At 44.3% G+C, this 13932-nt stretch overlaps 1 protein-coding gene across 1 annotated transcript in view; it reads right to left on the reverse strand.

Moving 5' to 3' along the window:
- The window catches only part of LOC149428529 (otogelin-like protein), a 35462-nt gene extending 28239 nt beyond the window's left edge, over nt 1–7223 (reverse strand). Inside the window, exon 1 of the mRNA XM_089667298.1 lies at nt 7095–7223. The gene's annotated coding sequence lies outside the window, so the exon portion shown is untranslated. The remainder of the gene's footprint in view (nt 1–7094) is intronic.
- Nucleotides 7224–13932: the final 6709 nt, after the last annotated feature.

Genomic DNA, 13932 nt, shown 5'->3' on the forward strand with positions numbered 1-13932 from the left:
TCTACAGGTCAGGAGAGGAGAAGAGAGCCCATTATCTGCAGGTCAGGAGAGGAGAAGAGAGCCCATTATCTACAGGTCAGGAGGGGAGAAGGGAGCCCATTATCTACAGGTCGGGAGAGGAGAAGAGAGCCCACTATCTACAGGTCGGGAGAGGAGAAGAGAGCCCATTATCTGCAGGTCAGGAGAGGAGAAGAGAGCCCATTATCTACAGGTCAGGAGAGGAGAAGAGAGCCCATTATCTACAGGTCAGGAGAGGAGAAGAGAGCCCATTATCTACAGGTCAGGAGAGGAGAAGAGAGCCCATTATCTACAGGTCAGGAGAGGAGAGCCCATTATCTGCAGGTCAGGAGAGGAGAAGAGAGCCCATTATCTACAGGTCAGGAGAGGAGAAGAGAGCCCATTATCTACAGGTCAGGAGGGGAGAAGGGAGCCCATTATCTACAGGTCGGGAGAGGAGAAGAGAGCCCACTATCTACAGGTCAGGAGAGGAGAAGAGAGCCCATTATCTGCAGGTCAGGAGAGGAGAAGAGAGCCCATTATCTACAGGTCAGGAGAGGAGAAGAGAGCCCATTATCTGCAGGTCAGGAGAGGAGAAGAGAGCCCATTATCTACAGGTCAGGAGAGGAGAAGAGAGCCCATTATCTACAGGTCAGGAGAGGAGAGCTCATTATCTGCAGGTCAGGAGAGGAGAGCCCATTATCTACAGGTCAGGAGAGGAGAAGAGAGCCCATTATCTACAGGTCAGGAGAGGAGAAGAGAGCCCATTATCTACAGGTCAGGAGAGGAGAGCCCATTATCTGCAGGTCAGGAGAAGAGAGCCCATTATCTACAGGTCAGGTGAGGAGAAGAGAGCCCATTATCTACAGGTCAGGAGAGGAGAAGAGAGCCCATTATATACAGGTCAGGAGAGGAGAAGAGAGCCCATTATATGCAGGTCAGGAGAGGAGAAGAGAGCCCATTATCTACAGGTCAGGAGAGGAGAAGAGAGCCCATTATCTACAGGTCAGGAGAGGAGAAGAGAGCCCATTATCTACAGGTCAGGAGAGGAGAAGAGAGCCCATTATCTACAGGTCAGGAGAGGAGAAGAGAGCCCATTATCTGCAGGTCCGGAGAGGAGAAGAGAGCCCATTATCTACAGGTCAGGAGAGGAGAAGAGAGCCCATTATCTACAGGTCAGGAGAGGAGAAGAGAGCCCATTATCTACAGGTCAGGAGGGGAGAAGGGAGCCCATTATCTACAGGTCGGGAGAGGAGAAGAGAGCCCACTATCTACAGGTCAGGAGAGGAGAAGAGAGTACATTATCTACAGGTCAGGAGAGGAGAGCTCATTATCTGCAGGTCAGGAGAGGAGAGCCCATTATCTGCAGGTCAGGAGAGGAGAAGAGAGCACATTATCTGCAGGTCAGGTGAGGAGAAGAGAGCCCATTATCTACAGGTCAGGAGAGGAGAAGAGAGCCCATTATCTACAGGTCAGGAGAGGAGAAGAGAGCCCATTATCTACAGGTCAGGAGAGGAGAGCCCATTATCTACAGGTCAGGAGAGGAGAAGAGAGCACATTATCTGCAGGTCAGGTGAGGAGAAGAGAGCCCATTATCTACAGGTCAGGAGAGGAGAAGAGAGCCCATTATCTACAGGTCAGGAGAGGAGAAGAGAGCCCATTATCTACAGGTCAGGAGAGGAGAGCCCATTATCTGCAGGTCAGGAGAGGAGAAGAGAGACCATTATCTACAGGTCAGGAGAGGAGAGCCCATTATCTACAGGTCAGGAGAGGAGAAGAGAGACCATTATCTGCAGGTGGGGAGAGGAGAAATGAGCCCAATATCTGCAGGTCAGGAGAGGAGAAGAGAGCACATTATCTACAGGTCAGGAGAGGAGAAGTGAGCCCATTATCTGCAGGTCAGGAGAGGAGAAGAGAGCACATTATCTGCAGGTCAGGAGAGGAGAGGAGAGCCCATTATCTGCAGGTCAGGAGAGGAGACGAGAGCACATTATCTGCAGGTCAGGAGAGGAGAAGAGAGCCCATTATCTACAGGTCAGGAGAGGAGAAGAGAGCCCATTATCTACAGGTCAGGAGAGGAGAAGAGAGCCCATTATCTACAGGTCAGGAGAGGAGAAGAGAGCCCATTATATGCAGGTCAGGAGAGGAGAAGAGAGCCCATTATATGCAGGTCAGGAGAGGAGAAGAGAGCCCATTATCTACAGGTCAGGACAGGAGAAGAGAGCCCATTATCTACAGGTCAGGAGAGGAGAAGAGAGCCCATTATCTACAGGTCAGGAGAGGAGAAGAGAGCCCATTATCTACAGGTCAGGAGAGGAGAAGAGAGCCCATTATCTGCAGGTCAGGAGAGGAGAAGAGAGCCCATTATCTACAGGTCAGGAGGGGAGAAGGGAGCCCATTATCTACAGGTCGGGAGAGGAGAAGAGAGCCCACTATCTACAGGTCAGGAGAGGAGAAGAGAGCCCATTATCTGCAGGTCAGGAGAGGAGAAGAGAGCCCATTATCTACAGGTCAGGAGAGGAGAAGAGAGCCCATTATCTACAGGTCAGGAGAGGAGAGCCCATTATCTACAGGTCAGGAGAGGAGAAGAGAGCCCATTATCTACAGGTCAGGAGAGGAGAGCCCATTATCTGCAGGTCAGGAGAGGAGAAGAGAGCCCATTATCTACAGGTCAGGTGAGGAGAAGAGAGCCCATTATCGACAGGTCAGGAGAGGAGAAGAGAGCCCATTATCTACAGGTCAGGAGAGGAGAAGAGAGCCCATTATCTACAGGTCAGGAGAGGAGAAGAGAGCCCATTATATACAGGTCAGGAGAGGAGAAGAGAGCCCATTATCTGCAGGTCAGGAGAGGAGAAGAGAGCCCATTATCTACAGGTCAGGAGAGGAGAAGAGAGCCCATTATCTACAGGTCAGGAGAGGAGAGCCCATTATCTACAGGTCAGGAGAGGAGAAGAGAGCCCATTATCTACAGGTCAGGAGAGGAGAGCCCATTATCTGCAGGTCAGGAGAGGAGAAGAGAGCCCATTATCTACAGGTCAGGTGAGGAGAAGAGAGCCCATTATCGACAGGTCAGGAGAGGAGAAGAGAGCCCATTATCTACAGGTCAGGAGAGGAGAAGAGAGCCCATTATCTACAGGTCAGGAGAGGAGAAGAGAGCCCATTATCTACAGGTCAGGAGAGGAGAAGAGAGCCCATTATCTACAGGTCAGGAGAGGAGAAGAGAGCCCATTATCTACAGGTCAGGAGAGGAGAAGAGAGCCCATTATCTACAGGTCAGGAGAGGAGAAGAGAGCCCATTATATGCAGGTCAGGAGAGGAGAAGAGAGCCCATTATATGCAGGTCAGGAGAGGAGAAGAGAGCCCATTATCTACAGGTCAGGAGAGGAGAAGAGAGCCCATTATCTACAGGTCAGGAGAGGAGAAGAGAGCCCATTATCTATAGGTCAGGAGAGGAGAAGAGAGCCCATTATCTACAGGTCAGGAGAGGAGAAGAGAGCACATTATCTGCAGGTCCGGAGAGGAGAAGAGAGCCCATTATCTGCAGGTCAGGAGTGGAGAAGAGAGCCCATTATCTGCAGGTCAGGAGAGGAGAGCCCATTATATACAGGTCAGGAGAGGAGAAGAGAGCCCATTATCTGCAGGTCAGGAGAGGAGAAGAGAGCCCATTATCTACAGATCAGGAGAGGAGAAGAGAGCCCATTATCTGCAGGTCAGGAGAGGAGAGGAGAAGAGAGCCCATTATCTGCAGGTCAGGAGAGGAGAGGAGAAGAGAGCCCATTATCTACAGGTCAGGAGAGGAGAGGAGAAGAGAGCCCATTATCTACAGGTCAGGAGAGGAGAAGAGAGCCCATTATCTACAGGTCAGGAGGGGAGCCCATTATCTGCAGGTCGGGAGAGGAGAAGAGAGCCCATTATCTACAGGTCAGGAGAGGAGAAGAGAGCACATTATCTACAGGTCAGGAGAGGAGAAGAGAGCCCATTATCTGCAGGACAGGAGAGGAGAAGAGAGCCCATTATATGCAGGTCAGGAGAGGAGAAGAGAGCCCATTATATGCAGGTCAGGAGGGGAGAAGGGAGCCCATTATATGCAGGTCAGGAGGGGAGAAGGGAGCCCATTATATGCAGGTCAGGAGGGGAGAAGAGAGCCCATTATATGCAGGTCAGGAGAGGAGAAGAGAGCACATTATCTGCAGGTCAGGAGAGGAGAAGAGAGCCCATTATCTGCAGGTCAGGAGAGGAGAAGAGAGTACATTATCTACAGGTCAGGAGAGGAGAAGAGAGCCCATTATCTACAGGTCAGGAGAGGAGAAGAGAGCACATTATCTGCAGGTCAGGAGAGGAGAAGAGAGCCCATTATATGCAGGTCAGGAGAGGAGAAGAGAGCCCATTATCTACAGGTCAGGAGAGTAGAAGAGAGCCCATTATCTACAGGTCAGGAGGGGAGAAGAGAGTACATTATCTACAGGTCAGGAGAGGAGAAGAGAGCCCATTATCTACAGGTCAGGAGAGGAGAAGAGAGCCCATTATCTACAGGTCAGGAGAGGAGAAGAGAGCCCATTATCTGCAGGTCAGGAGAGGAGAAGAGAGCCCATTATCTGCAGGTCAGGAGAGGAGAAGAGAGCCCATTATCTGCAGGTCAGGAGAGGAGAAGAGAGCCCAATATCTACAGGTCAGGAGAGGAGAAGAGAGCACATTATCTGCAGGTCAGGAGAGGAGAAGAGAGCCCATTATCTGCAGGTCAGGAGGGGAGCCCATTATCTGTAGGTCGGGAGAGGAGAAGAGAGCCCATTATCTACAGGTCAGGAGAGGAGAAGAGAGCACATTATCTACAGGTCAGGAGAGGAGAAGAGAGAACATTATCTACAGGTCCGGAGAGGAGAAGAGAGCCCATTATCTGCAGGACAGGAGAGGAGAAGAGAGCCCATTATATGCAGGTCAGGAGAGGAGAAGAGAGTACATTATATGCAGGTCAGGAGAGGAGAAGAGAGTACATTATCTACAGGTCAGGAGAGGAGAAGAGAGTACATTATCTACAGGTCCGGAGAGGAGAAGAGAGCCCATTATCTGCAGGACAGGAGAGGAGAAGAGAGCCCATTATCTACAGGTCAGGAGAGGAGAAGAGAGCCCATTATCTACAGGTCAGGAGGGGAGAAGGGAGCCCATTATATGCAGGTCAGGAGAGGAGAAGAGAGCCCATTATCTACAGGTCAGGAGAGGAGAAGAGAGCCCATTATCTACAGGTCAGGAGAGGAGAAGAGAGCCCATTATCTACAGGTCAGGAGAGGAGAAGAGAGCCCATTATCTACAGGTCAGGAGAGGAGAAGAGAGCCCATTATCTACAGGTCAGGAGAGGAGAAGAGAGCCCATTATCTACAGGTCAGGAGAGGAGAAGAGAGCCCATTATCTACAGGTCAGGAGAGGAGAAGAGAGCCCATTATCTACAGGTCAGGAGAGGAGAAGAGAGCCCATTATCTACAGGTCAGGAGAGGAGAAGAGAGCCCATTATCTACAGGGCACTATCCAACTACTGTATCTGGGATGGAGCACAGTCAATGAAAGGCAGGCTGGTGTATAGACAATGTATGGATGGTGGGATGGTTGGATGATGGATGGTTGGATGATGGATGGTTGGATGATGGATTGTGGGATGGATGGATGGATGGTATGGATGATGCATGGTATGGATGATGGATTGTGGGATGGTTGGATGGTATGGCTGATGGATTGTGGGATGGTTGGATGGTATGGATGATGGATGGTTGGATGATGAATTGTGGGATGGTTGGATGGTATGGATGATGGATTGTGGGATGGTTGGATGGTATGGATGATGGATGGTTGGATGATGGATGGTGGGATGGTTGGATGGTATGGATGATGGATGGTTGGATGGTATGGATGATGGATGGTTGAATGGTATGGATGATGGATTGTGGGATGGATGGATGGATGGATGGTTGGATGGTATGGATGATGGATGGTTGGATGGTATGGATGATGGATGGTTGGATGATGGATGGTTGGATGATGGATTGTGGGATGGTTGGATGGTATGGATGATGGATGGTATGGATGATGGATGGTGGGATGGTTGGATGGTATGGATGATGGATGGTGGGATGGTTGGATGGTATGGATGATGGATGGTATGGATGATGGATGCTTGGATGATAGATGGTATGGATGATGGATGGTTGGATGATAGATGGTATGGATGATGGATGGTATGGATGATGGATGGTATGGATGATGGATGGTATGAATGATGGATGGTTGGATGATGGATTGTGGGATGGTTGGATGGTATGGATGATGGATGGTTGGATGGTATGGATGATGGATGGATGGTTGGATGGTATGGGTGATGGATGGATGGTTGGATGGTATGGATGATGGATGGTTGGATGATGGATTGTGGGATGGTTGGATGGTATGGATGATGGATGGTGGGATGGTATGGATGATGGATGGTGGGATGGTTGGATGGTATGGATGATGGATGGTGGGATGGTTGGATGGTATGGATGATGGATGGTTGGATGATAGATGGTATGGATGATGGATGGTGGGATGGTTGGATGGTATGGATGATGGATGGTGAGATGGATGGATGGATGGATGGTGTTATGGACAATGTATAGACGGTTGGTTGGTTGGATGGATGGGATGTATAGATGGTTGGATGGGATGGATGGATGTTTGGATGGGATGGATGGATGGTGTTATGGACGATGTATAGATGGTTGGATGGATGGATGTTTGGATGGGATGGATGGATGTTTGGATGGGATGGATGGATGGTGTTATGGACGATGTATAGATGGTTGGATGGATGGATGTTTGGATGGGATGGATGGTGTTATGGACAATGTACAGATGGTTGGATGGATGGATGGTTGGATGGATGGAGTTATGGATGATGTATAGACGGTTGGATGGATGGGATGTATAGATAGTTGGATGGGATGGATGGGATGGATGGATGGTGTTATGGACGATGTATAGACGGTTGGATTGATGTGATGTATAGATGGATGGGATGGATGGATGGATGGGATGGATGGTGTTATGGATGATGTACAGACGGTGGGACTTACCCTGTGAGTGAGAAGAGTTCCGTTGAGCAGGGCCTGTATACAGGACACGTTTCGGCACTGTCCGCAGCAGCGGTTGAGGTCCCGGGGCGGCTCGTACACCTGGTTCTGGGAGAAGGGACTCTGTAAGGCAGGGAGTGAGCTGATAGAAGCAGATATATGAGCACCAGAAATGTGTCCCCCAATATACATCCCGTCGGCTCCGCCCCATTCTCATCCCTGACAAACCCGAGCCACCGTCTGTACAATGAGGTCACATGACGGAACCGACTTTGTAATACAAATCTTCCTTCTATTATTTACTTCACCGGAGAGAATATAACACACCACAAGTGACATACGCATCATCTGTATATATATATATATTGCTGTAGCTGAACTTCTCACCTCCGCTGTTCCTCTAATGTCCATATACACACTGTCCTATATATACTCCTCCTATACACACACACTGTCCCATATATACTCCTCCTATATACACACTGTCCCATATATACTCCTCCTATATACACACACTGTCCTATATATACTCCTCCTATATACACACTGTCCCATATATACTCCTCCTATATACACACACTGTCCTATATATACTCCTCCTATATATACACTGTCCCATATATACTCCTCCTATATACACACACTGTCCCATATATACTCCTCCTATATACACACACTGTCCTATATATACTCCTCCTATATACACACTGTCCCATATATACTCCTCCTATATACACACACTGTCCCATATATACTCCTCCTATATACACACACTGTCCCATATATACTCCTCCTATATACACACACTGTCCTATATATACTCCTCCTATATACACACACTGTCCCATATATACTCCTCCTATATACACACACTGTCCCATATATACTCCTCCTATATACACACACTGTCCTATATATACTCCTCCTATATACACACACTGTCCTATATATACTCCTCCTATATACACACACTGTCCTATATATACTCCTCCTATATACACACACTGTCCCATATATACTCCTCCTATACACACACTGTCCCATATATACTCCTCCTATATACACACTGTCCCATATATACTCCTCCTATATACACACTGTCCCATATATACTCCTCCTATACACACTGTCCCATATATACTCCTCCTATATACACACTGTCCCATATATACTCCTCCTATATACACACTGTCCCATATATACTCCTATATACACACTGTCCCATATATACTCCTCCTATATACACACACTGTCCCATATATACTCCTATATACACACTGTCCCATATATACTCCTCCTATATACACACACTGTCCTATATATACTCCTCCTATATACACACTGTCCTATATATACTCCTCCTATATACACACTGTCCTATATATACTCCTCCTATATACACACTGTCCTATATATACTCCTCCTATATACACACTGTCCTATATATACTCCTCCTATATACACACTGTCCCATATATACTCCTCCTATATACACACTGTCCTATATATACTCCTCCTATATACACACTGTCCTATATATACTCCTCCTATATACACACTGTCCCATATATACTCCTCCTATATACACACACTGTCCTATATATACTCCTCCTATATACACACTGTCCTATATATACTCCTCCTATATACACACTGTCCCATATATACTCCTCCTATATACACACTGTCCCATATATACTCCTCCTATATACACACTGTCCTATATATACTCCTCCTATATACACACTGTCCTATATATACTCCTCCTATATACACACTGTCCTATATATACTCCTCCTATATACACACTGTCCTATATATACTCCTCCTATATACACACTGTCCTATATATACTCCTCCTATATACACACTGTCCTATATATACTCCTCCTATATACACACACTGTCCTATATATACTCCTCCTATATACACACTGTCCCATATATACTCCTCCTATATACACACTGTCCTATATATACTCCTCCTATATACACACACTGTCCTATATATACTCCTCCTATATACACACTGTCCTATATATACTCCTCCTATATACACACACTGTCCTATATATACTCCTCCTATATACACACACTGTCCTATATATACCCCTCCTATATACACACTGTCCCATATATACTCCTCCTATATACACACACTGTCCCATATATACTCCTCCTATATACACACTGTCCTATATATACTCCTATATACACACTGTCCTATATATACTCCTCCTATACACACACTGTCCTATATATACTCCTCCTATACACACACTGTCCTATATATACTCCTCCTATATACACACTGTCCTATATATACTCCTCCTATATACACACACTGTCCTATATATACTCCTCCTATATACACACTGTCCCATATATACTCCTCCTATATACACACACTGTCCCATATATACTCCTCCTATATACACACGTTGTCCTATATATACTCCTCCTATATACACACTGTCCCATATATACTCCTCCTATATACACACACTGTCCCATATATACTCCTCCTATATACACACTGTCCCATATATACTCCTCCTATATACACACACTGTCCCATATATACTCCTCCTATATACACACACTGTCCTATATATACTCCTCCTATATACACACACTGTCCTATATATACTCCTCCTATATACACACTGTCCCATATATACTCCTCCTATATACACACACTGTCCTATATATACTCCTCCTATATACACACTGTCCCATATATACTCCTCCTATATACACACACTGTCCCATATATACTCCTCCTATATACACACTGTCCCATATATACTCCTCCTATATACACACACTGTCCTATATATACTCCTCCTATATACACACTGTCCTATATATACTCCTATATACACACTGTCCTATATATACTCCTCCTATATACACACACTGTCCCATATATACTCCTCCTATATACACACTGTCCTATATATACTCCTCCTATATACACACACTGTCCCATATATACTCCTCCTATATACACACTGTCCCATATATACTCCTCCTATATACACACTGTCCCGTATATACTCCTCCTATATACACACTGTCCTATATATACTCCTCCTATATACACACTGTCCCATATATACTCCTCCTATATACACACACTGTCCCATATATACTCCTCCTATATACACACACTGTCCCATATATACTCCTCCTATATACACACACTGTCCTATATATACTCCTCCTATATACACACTGTCCCATATATACTCCTCCTATATACACACACTGTCCCATATATACTCCTATATACACACTGTCCCATATATACTCCTCCTATATACACACACTGTCCCATATATACTCCTCCTATATACACACACTGTCCCATATATACTCCTCCTATATACACACACTGTCCCGTATATACTCCTCCTATGTACACACTGTCCTATATATACTCCTCCTATATACACACACTGTCCTATATATACTCCTCCTATATACACACTGTCCTATATATACTCCTCCTATATACACACTGTCCCATATATACTCCTCCTATATACACACACTGTCCTATATATACTCCTATATACACACACACTGTCCTATATATACTCCTCCTATATACACACTGTCCTATATATACTCCTCCTATATACACACTGTCCCATATATACTCCTCCTATATACACACACTGTCCCATATATACTCCTCCTATATACACACACTGTCCCATATATACTCCTCCTATATACACACTGTCCTATATATACTCCTCCTATATACACACACTGTCCTATATATACTCCTCCTATATACACACTGTCCTATATATACTCCTCCTATATACACACACTGTCCTATATATACTCCTCCTATATACACACACTGTCCCATATATACTCCTCCTATATACACACACTGTCCCATATATACTCCTCCTATATACACACTGTCCCATATATACTCCTCCTATATACACACACTGTCCTATATATACTCCTCCTATATACACACTGTCCCATATATACTCCTCCTATATACACACACTGTCCCATATATACTCCTCCTATATACACACGTTGTCCTATATATACTCCTCCTATATACACACTGTCCCATATATACTCCTCCTATATACACACACTGTCCCATATATACTCCTCCTATATACACACTGTCCCATATATACTCCTCCTATATACACACTGTCCCATATATACTCCTCCTATATACACACACTGTCCCATATATACTCCTCCTATATACACACGTTGTCCTATATATACTCCTCCTATATACACACTGTCCCATATATACTCCTCCTATATACACACTGTCCCATATATACTCCTCCTATATACACACGTTGTCCTATATATACTCCTCCTATATACACACTGTCCCATATATACTCCTCCTATATACACACTGTCCTATATATACTCCTCCTATATACACACACTGTCCCATATATACTCCTCCTATATACACACTGTCCCATATATACTCCTCCTATATACACACGTTGTCCTATATATACTCCTCCTATATACACACTGTCCTATATATACTCCTCCTATATACACACTGTCCCATATATACTCCTCCTATATACACGCACTGTCCCATATATACTCCTCCTATATACACACTGTACCATATATACTCCTCCTATATACACACTGTCCTATATATACTCCTCCTATATACACACACTGTCCTATATATACTCCTCCTATACACACACTGTCCCATATATACTCCTCCTATATACACACGTTGTCCTATATATACTCCTCCTATATACACACTGTCCTATATATACTCCTCCTATATACACACTGTCCCATATATACTCCTCCTATATACACGCACTGTCCCATATATACTCCTCCTATATACACACACTGTCCTATATATACTCCTATATACACACTGTCCTATATATACTCCTCCTATATACACACTGTCCTATATATACTCCTCCTATACACACACTGTCCTATATATACTCCTCCTATATACACACTGTCCCATATATACTCCTCCTATATACACACACTGTCCTATATATACTCCTCCTATATACACACTGTCCTATATATACTCCTCCTATATACACACTGTCCCATATATACTCCTCCTATATACACACACTGTCCTATATATACTCCTCCTATATACACACTGTCCTATATATACTCCTCCTATATACACACTGTCCCATATATACTCCTCCTATATACACACACTGTCCTATATATACTCCTCCTATATACACACTGTCCCATATATACTCCTCCTATATACACGCACTGTCCCATATATACTCCTCCTATATACACACACTGTCCCATATATACTCCTATATACACACTGTCCTATATATACCCCTCCTATATACACACTGTCCTATATATACTCCTCCTATACACACACTGTCCTATATATACTCCTCCTATATACACACTGTCCCATATATACTCCTCCTATATACACACACTGTCCTATATATACTCCTCCTATATACACACTGTCCTATATATACTCCTCCTATATACACACTGTCCCATATATACTCCTCCTATATACACACACTGTCCCATATATACTCCTCCTATATACACACTGTCCCATATATACTCCTCCTATATACACACACTGTCCCATATATACTCCTCCTATATACACACTGTCCCATATATACTCCTCCTATATACACACACTGTCCCATATATACTCCTCCTATATACACACTGTCCCATATATACTCCTCCTATATACACACACTGTCCCATATATACTCCTCCTATATACACACTGTCCTATATATACTCCTCCTATATACACACTGTCCCATATATACTCCTCCTATATACACACACTGTCCCATATATACTCCTCCTATATACACACTGTCCCATATATACTCCTCCTATATACACACACTGTCCCATATATACTCCTCCTATATACACACACTGTCCTATATATACTCCTCCTATATACACACACTGTCCCATATATACTCCTCCTATATACACACACTGTCCCATATATACTCCTCCTATACACACTGTCCCATATATACTCCTCCTATATACACACACTGTCCCATATATACTCCTCCTATATACACACACTGTCCCATATATACTCCTCCTATACACACTGTCCTATATATACTCCTCCTATATACACACTGTCCCATATATACTCCTCCTATATACACACTGTCCTATATATACTCCTCCTATATACACACACTGTCCCATATATACTCCTCCTATATACACACACTGTCCCATATATACTCCTCCTATATACACACACTGTCCCATATATACTCCTCCTATATACACACACTGTCCTATATATACTCCTATATACACACTGTCCCATATATACTCCTCCTATATACACACGTTGTCCCATATATACTCCTCCTATACACACACTGTCCTATATATACTCCTCCTATATACACACTGTCCTATATATACTCCTCCTATATACACACTGTCCTATATATACTCCTCCTATATACACACACTGTCCCATATATACTCCTCCTATATACACACTGTCCTATATATACTCCTCCTATATACACACGTTGTCCCATATATACTCCTCCTATATACACACTGTCCTATATATACTCCTCCTATATACACACGTTGTCCCATATATACTCCTCCTATACACACACTGTCCTATATATACTCCTCCTATATACACACACCGTCCTATATATACTCCTCCTATACACACACTGTCCCATATATACTCCTCCTATATACACACTGTCCTATATATACTCCTCCTATATACACACACTGTCCCATA

Source organism: Staurois parvus, unplaced genomic scaffold (genome assembly GCF_062004578.1).
Source record: "Staurois parvus isolate SC_StPar_1 unplaced genomic scaffold, SC_StPar_1.0 ptg003160l, whole genome shotgun sequence".
Lineage (NCBI taxonomy): Eukaryota > Metazoa > Chordata > Amphibia > Anura > Ranidae > Staurois > Staurois parvus.